Source organism: Aotus nancymaae, unplaced genomic scaffold (genome assembly GCF_030222135.1).
Source record: "Aotus nancymaae isolate 86718 unplaced genomic scaffold, 86718_ANA_hifiasm-v0.15.2.pri h1tg000059l, whole genome shotgun sequence".
Classification (NCBI taxonomy): domain Eukaryota; kingdom Metazoa; phylum Chordata; class Mammalia; order Primates; family Aotidae; genus Aotus; species Aotus nancymaae.
Window position 1 is genome coordinate 34,306,706 of NW_026988473.1, and position 8,323 is coordinate 34,315,028.

Genomic DNA, 8,323 nt, shown 5'->3' on the forward strand with positions numbered 1-8,323 from the left:
CAAAAACACAACTAACAAGGAAAGTTGATTACCTCTATGTCATACAGTAATTTTACCTAACAATTATAACTATTAGTAATATATGCTAAGTCATACCAGAATTATATGCGTTTCCCATTAATTTGGAACACATACCAATAACATATTTATACAAATATAGCGTAAAGAAAGCCAAACATCATTTCATACTTGATGATGTTTCCTGTATGATTTTTATATCAAATAAGCCAAATTTCACCCTTTGCTTTAGTGTACTATTAATGACAACCTCAATTCTTCATAGAAACTTGTAGGCAAATCTACTCAATTTTAATCAGTTTGACTGTAGGTAAGATTCTTATAAGTCTTTTATCACCATTATAACTTTTTTTTGGTTAAAGAGCAGGTTCGTGCTCTAAGAAAAATGTGTTGTTCTTTTATTCCAATGCTCAATTTATGGAAAAACTGAATAATATTCCTTCAACTTTAGCCATTATGTTCACACACAGAATTTGTTTTACAAGATAAATTTTTCACAAACCTTCCACAACTTATTCAAACCTTCAGCTTTTCCTTATCTAATTTAAAACAATCCTTTAACCCTCTAAACCAGGCCAAAAAATTCACATTTCCATGCATTCTTAGACTCTTTTACCAAAAACACGTTTCACCATGCTTTACATACCTTGCATGTTAAACTGTTTTAGTTTCCCAAAGATTACTTAAGTCATATAAACTAAAAAGCATTACCCTTTTTACTTTTCTCACAAAATATTTGAGGTAAGCACTTATTATTTTTAAGCCAATTAAGTGGAGCACTTTTATATATAAACATCACACACACAACGTATGTAAATACACAGACAGGCAGGAGATCCAGTAGTTGTAAGGTTTTTCAGTTGACAGTTTTTAAGGCTCTCTTTAAAGCATGTAGTTTCTATGGCTTAATTAGCAGGCACAACTGAAAGGCAAAACAAATCCCCAGAAGTTAACGGTCCCATTTTCACACCAGATTTTAGATCCCAAAAAGAGAAACGCTATGGAACAAGAAAGTGCAATGATTTTACTGTGAACTTTTTTACAAAGCAACCCAAAGCCAATTAGCCCATTCCCCACAGGAGTCTTATCTCTCAGTGGGGCAGGGAGGTGCTGGTGGTGGGGACATCTTCATACTTTGCAGGTGGCCAAGAGCATGCTTCTCTGATCCAAAGAGCCGAGTATCCTCCCATAACTGCCATTAGCTATCTCCAAAACTGTATTTTCTACCTAATTATTACATACCAAATCTCTCTTATAATGCAAAGTAATTTCTAATACCCACAAAAGTCAAAACCATCAGATGTTGCAATGCAAAACAGAACAGAATCTTAGATTTTTAGATGGATCTACGCAGTTCCACTTCCTAGGGTTTCATGAGGAAAACAGAGGTTTTCTCCAAAATGGGTCTGTGGCATCTCCTCTGTTTTTCCCCAAAAGTCCCAGACTGTTAATATTCACTTTTAACCAGACTCTAGCCAGACTAAACAGTCAATATTTCTGACTTTTGAACTTTACTAAAGGTAACCTCTCAGGTACTCAGTGAAAGGAAAGTTCAAGACAGTTCATGGAGGGGAAAGAATTAACAAATAGCAAAGATCATGCAGATATCAAATCAGGAAAGACTCATCCCCTAAACCAGGAATTGAATTCGAAACCGAGGCCACAAAGTCTTAGCCACTAAGTGATGGCACAGGGCAGTTCCCATTGCTCTTCCCAGAAGGCGCCTAGAGCAACCAATTTTGACCTTGCAAATGCTTTCAACTGCTCAAGATAATGTTAGAGACAACTATGACAGGAACTCCAAAATTCTTGTCCACTGGACGGTGAAAATCAAGAGAAAGTACTACCCCATGGTTACAAGGTCAAGTTCCCAAGGGCATAAAAGGAGGGAAATTTCATCCAGGTTTTTTTGTTTCAGGAACCTGCAGCAAATTTGCAACTGACCAGTTTGCCAGGCTCTCTTGAACAGTGGGCTTATGGAGTCCTAGACCCACATTCTATGCTAAGGTACTCCTCTCCATTGTAGAATAACACAGAAAGATCTCAGGGAGGTCTGGGAAAGACCCATCCATTACAGTGATACTGAATCAAAATTTCAGGTGGCTGCTTTTTGGTAAGGAAGAAATCATTTCCCCACAGTCCCATCAGCTCTTGTGTCCTTCTCTTGGAAGGAAAAAGCTCTCCATGTCCCATGATCCTGTATATGCCTAACCCTGTAATTCACAGCCATCAGCAAAGAGTGCAAGGCATATTAGTCCAAAGAGAATAGCTGTGAAGGACTATTAACATCCCTTAGCTGTGAAGGACTTTACTGAGAGGGGCCTGTAACCCTCCTAAGTCTTAGGAAGAACCCTAACTTTCCTAAGTTGGGACTTGAACCCAAGTTCAATCAAAAGTCTTTGCCTTTTATTAAGATGAGCCTTCAACTCTCTCTATCTGGTAACAATTGGACCAAATAGACATTCTAAATTATTAGAGATCCATTAAGGAGGATATAGAACAAATACCATCAAGGGATGAGTTTGTGTAAAAAAAAAAATTATTCTTTTAAATTTTACATGAACTGTTTGCCCATATAAGGTCACAAAAAAGTCTTTAAAATAATAAGAAAGAAAAAAGATATTCTTTATAGTTAGAAATATATTTATCAGAGGTTTGATGACAATATTATTCATATTCACTATGTCTATACATATAAAGAAACAGAATCAGTTAAGGAATAAGTTATTTGACAGAATTCACATAAAAATATCTAGATAGTATAGTGAAATAGAAAACAAATAAATATATATATTATATATGTACATATATTATGACAAAAGAATAAAGGTTCTTTATACACATTGAGGTTCAAATGTTTTTCATTTAAGTATTCTTGGATTACAGGCTACAACATGTAGCCCTGGTTGTTCTTGATAAAAATAATAATAATTTATTGGAAAGATGGATGACTCCTTTCATAAAGTATGAGAAACTTGGAGAACCTGCCTCAAAAGAGACAGAAACAAGTCCAGTCTAGTAATCTAGATAACCAGAGAGTCTGACACTTTTAAAGATCTGAAAGACACATTTACCATCTATTCTCTCTGAGGGCTGCTACCTGTGAGGTTTCATTCATACAGCAAGACCACCTTTGCTAGCCAAGCCTCTCCCTCCCTCCCATACCTGTTTTACCATGATCCAAGTCCCTATTCCTTCTGTACCTTCAAGATGTTATAAAAGCATCATCTATTTTGCTTTTCTTTGAGTTTTTATATTTTATGTGACTCCTGTGCAGACGTGTACACATAATAAAGTATGTATGCCTTTTTCCTGTTACTCTATTATTAATTTGTTTTATACATTCAAATTATCAAACCTTCAGAGGAAAAAATTAAATTCCCCTATACCCTGATTTATTTTAAGGTGTAATTTTCCAAATAAAATTTAAGTTACTATTGTTACCAGTAAGAGGGAGAATATATCCTTGGCACTATAAGATAGCAAATATTACCCACCAAAAGCCAGTTGTGCGAGCACAAAATAGCAAATATATAGAGTATATGTGAGAAGAGGATTCAAGATTTTAGATACCATTAGGTACTAAAATGAGAAGAGTTTTTAATATATTTAAAACATATATTTATATAGATAAAGAGATATGTATATAAGTACACACACACACACACACACACACACACTCCACAAACATTAATTGTATTAATCAGACCACATTAGGAAAATTGGTCTTCATTTCTTGAATTTAGCATAGACAATTCCAGCATGTTTATAAACACACCTTCACTCATAAACACATACCCCACACACACACACACACACACCCCCACACATACTTCTAATTGATATGGTTCACTTCACCAGATTGGAGCATATGTAAGTTCATAAAATATACTATCTAAATAAATTGCTCAAGGCCTCATTTGTCTAACTTGGCAGCATGTTTTGTTTCTCTTGTTTTCTACTTTCTAGTTTCTGAAAACCCTCAGAGCTTACTCAGCTCAAAGGGCCCCATTACATCTGGGTTCCAAACATGAGGCAAAGAGAAATCTAAGAACTAGAGTGATTTCTTGGCTAGTTTTGGAATGCCATCACTTCCATCATTTCTAATTAAGTTACTAATAAACATTGACGTTTAAAGTTGTGGTACATGCTTGCCACTACTGTGGCTACCCTCTTGCTGTTCCAGATCTTTATAGAAGCTACGTGTGCTGCTCCCAACCCTGCTGAATACCTACATGTAAGTTAAGGGAGTATGGCCAGGACTGGCAGATATTAAATAATATTTTTTTCTTCCTGGGTACATATTACATCTACATTTCCTAGCTTTTTGGAGTTAGTCTGAGACTCTATAAACAGATTCTGACCAATGCAAATGAGAGGAAGTAATGAGTGCAAATTTCAGGCCTGACTATAATATCCTGACTAATTGCCTGTGTTATTTTTTTCCTTTCCATGCAGATGTGGAGGTTATACATTAAAGATGATGACATCACAAGACGGAAGGAGCCTGGATCCCTGAGTGATAAATTGGAGGAGAGCTGCACAGGGGAGCTCTCTAGGAAAACTGTCCATCAGGTTGGATATGATACATAAGGCTTTATCCTGTTAAGCCACAGAAGTTTGAGGTAATTGTTACTATAGCATAATCTATGACTAAAACAAAAAGCTCCTTTGAGGATTACAACTCTCCAAGAATATATTCACACCCTTAGTCATTAATTCCAAAGCATAATCTTTTTAGTATACTGGCTTAGTTAGTCATGGACTATGTAAAAGTCAGTTTGTTTCTCCAGCTATTTAAGAGTCCAGGCCAATAATCCAGATGTCTATTAGTCTCATACTAGTTTTACTTTGCAGCCTTCAGCATGCTTTCCAGTTGTCACACCTCAGCTGGAAGTGTCTCAGCTCATCAGAGAGGGTCTAATAAAATTATACCTCAAAATGATAGTATTTCATGTTTCTATTTCTTTCTTCCCAGGGGGTTCATTGATTGCTATGCAAATGTATCTAAGACATCTCCAGAGATGAGCTCTATATATCAAGGAGTTTTGTGGGGCCGCCTAGGTTAGTAACAGAAAAACTGTATTACCATTTTTAAAAAGTTTTTAAGTTTGTAAACGAACAAGGAGAAGAAAAAAGCAGAGGCAGAGGAGAAGCAGCAGCAACAAAGACCTCATGTGGCCCCCAAAGACTTAAACCTTTACTTCCTGGCACTTTACAGTAAAAATTTGCTGGCTTCTGCTTTAGAGCAATGGGTGAGAACAAACCTTAAATTGGCATAATTATGAGGACACAGTTAAGTGATACTTCGTAGAAAAAGAAAATTTACTCCAAGGTGATTTTTGGTGCCCATTTGTAGAAATAGGCATACATGGAATTGCTTTTTAAGCTTAGCCTCACTTAAGTATCTTGCTCAAATTTAGCAGTGTATGTATGAAAGTGAATAATTTTGGAAAGTTATATGCCAAAATATCAAAAGCATCCCTTTTTGCATAGAAATTCTTCATAGATCATTTAAAAATACTTACTGCTGACTTTGGTTTTCTAATTTTTCTCCAAAGTATATATGACGTGTATTATTTTTCAAAATAGTTTCAAAAAAGACTTGTGTGTAATTCTGGGTGAAATGAGAAATAGGAACATTAACACATGAAATATATGTAGAGGTTAAGTCTTATGAAAAATAATTTAATGAACCAGAGGAATTTCTCCTCGAGAAAAGAAAATTCAAAGGAGCTCTGATCACATCTCTGAAATATCAGGAAGAGCCATCAAAGGAAAAAAGAATTTAACTTATTCTATGAGATAAGAAGGAGTAGAAATAGAAGAAATTAGGCAGCTCTTAGGGACACCAGTTTTTGTTTATTGTAAGAAAGCTCTTTCCAAAAGTCAGAGCAGGCCAATATTTGTGATTGTCATGAAAGGTGTTGAGAAGTATATTGGATAAATATTTGGCAGGAAAGTTGTAAAAGAGATTTGATCACACACAACAGTACTAGACAGGGGTCTTTGAATCTATTTATAATTCCGTGTACAAGCACACAACACCGATTCTCTGAAAATGTTGTTTCTATCAATAACGCATTCTAGATCTACTCAGGTCACATATAGTCTGCAGATTGACAATAATGCCTACTCATTATTAATCTTTTTTCTAGTCATTAATACATAACATTTCTGGAGCCAAATGCATTGGTGAAGAATCAAACAATCTGAATGTATTGTATCTTTGTACTCACAAGAAATCTTCAACAAAAACCTGGTACCTGACATGCCTCAGGTCCTACCCAGATAGCAGGAAGAAAGAGAGGCAGAAAGTAAAAAAATAGGAAAGAAATCAGAGGAAGGGCACAGGAGGGGGTGTAATATAACCAGGGCTATTTTCCCAGAACTAAGATTACCAGGCGACCATATTTTCCCTCCAGGAAAATAAACCCTGTCTTGCTTCTTTCCATTGTTTCTGGGCTTTGTGTGGGATTTTTTTTTTTTTCTTTCTGATCTTTTTATTATTTTAAAAATATTTTCCTTGTCCATGGTTATTTAAAAGTGATCTAAAGAAAAGAGCAATGTGTCCAGATGGCAGTGTTAAAGCAATCTGGAGAAATTAGCTAAGCAAGTTGTACGATCAAAGACCGCTGCTTTTTGGTATAATTAAACACCTTTGGGGGAAAAAAATTCCTGCAGACAAGAGTAGAGCTAAAGGTACAGCCATTGGCCTTCTACCTAAAAGTCAGAAGCCAGAACAGCATGTAATCAGCCTCACAGACTAGGGACACAAGAAACCACTGAAGCAAATCTTAAGATTGTTCTTTTTTTTCTTGGCCCAAAGCTGCTTAAGATTAAATTACAGGATGTTGATGACACTTATGTGTCCTTGAAAGTCACTTTCAATCTCTGTGCCTCATTTTCATCTGGAATAAGATTAGAACTACTGTTCCTTACCCAAAGTCCCTGGGATACTTAAGGATTTGGAAACATAGGATAATAACAAGAGTTATTAACTTGTTTTTAATTATCTCTAAAAGTTTAATGGAAAACATAAGCCATAAAAGTAATCAAACTATTGAATGTCTGCTTTTGTTTAAAATTTATCAATGCATCTAAATCATATTGGTTTATAAAGGTGATGAATAGTGCTACCTGACTACTAAGCATTTAACTTATACTTTATGAGTTAATTTATTTATTGTACTTTATTGGATTTGCTGGGATATAAATGGTGAACAATGTTGGTAACCAAACACGGTCACCCCGGTCATGACCTGTGTGAAGCTCTCTACTAAGTGAAAAAAATAAATGAAAGAATTCTGTGCTGATAAAAGAAAACTCCAGAGTAGGTAATTTCTAATTGTCCCTCAAGTCCTTATATTATTCAGTTTTAGGCTTTTAATTTTTGTAGTCCAAATTTGCCATGATTATATTCATATTGTTCATTCAAAATTAGCTTCCTAGGATAAACTTGGGTAATCCACTCTCCTGCAAAAGAGAAAATGGGTTACATTTATCATTACAGAAACAGTAAAATTGACAATCAACCTTCTTTGACTGTATTGTAGGTACCATTTAAAGGATAAAACAACTTTTGAAAATGTAAACACTAGTCCTTTACTTTGCCAAGGTTTTCCCTCTTTAGGAGGGCCAGGACTTATTTTTTTAAGCACACAAATAAATATTTCTTTATGCATGTTTTCATAAAGCTCTTTTTAAAATAGAAACACTTACTTTCGATATTCCTTGTGAGCAATGACAAGAATGGAGTTGACAACTACACGGAGAATCTCAGTGCCCACCTTCTCAAGCTCTGGATGTTTTAGTGGCCCAAGTGTAGTCTCTTTCTTTCCATAATATACTATTTCAAGTCTTTTACATCTGTCATTGGTATTATTTTAATAATTTTTTTGGCCTTCAATCTTACTTAGAAGATAACTCATTCTAAGGCATAATTCTAAAAATACTTTGACTTAAAATCCTTCAAGGGCTTTTCACAGACTATAGAAAGAAGTGAAATCTTCTTAGCCTGGGATTCAGGGCACTGTATGTTCTGGTCTGGGAATTATTTTTAGACTTTCTTCCCATTACAATCTCCTCTATCTTTAATTCTAGCAATAATCCTGTACTTATTGTCCTCCATTGTATCACGTACTTTTCATGCCTCCAGGTCTTTGTTCATGGTGTTCCCAACAACTAGATTTTGCTTTATTTTCAATTTGAATTTTTTTTCATTAAACCTTTGAGGACCAGCTGAAATATTTCTTCAAGAAATATAAGATCCTCTCAGCTCTTCTGCCTCTGTACTTCCTTGGGA

The 8,323-nt window shown here is 35.3% G+C and overlaps 1 long non-coding RNA gene across 1 annotated transcript in view; it reads right to left on the reverse strand.

The window, feature by feature from the left end:
• LOC105717215 (uncharacterized) overlaps positions 1-7,939 on the reverse strand; it is a 64,121-nt gene extending 56,182 nt beyond the window's left edge. The window contains exon 1 of the long non-coding RNA XR_001107476.2: positions 7,741-7,939. This is a non-coding gene — a long non-coding RNA (uncharacterized LOC105717215). The remainder of the gene's footprint in view (positions 1-7,740) is intronic.
• Between the last annotated feature and the right edge of the window lie 384 nt (positions 7,940-8,323).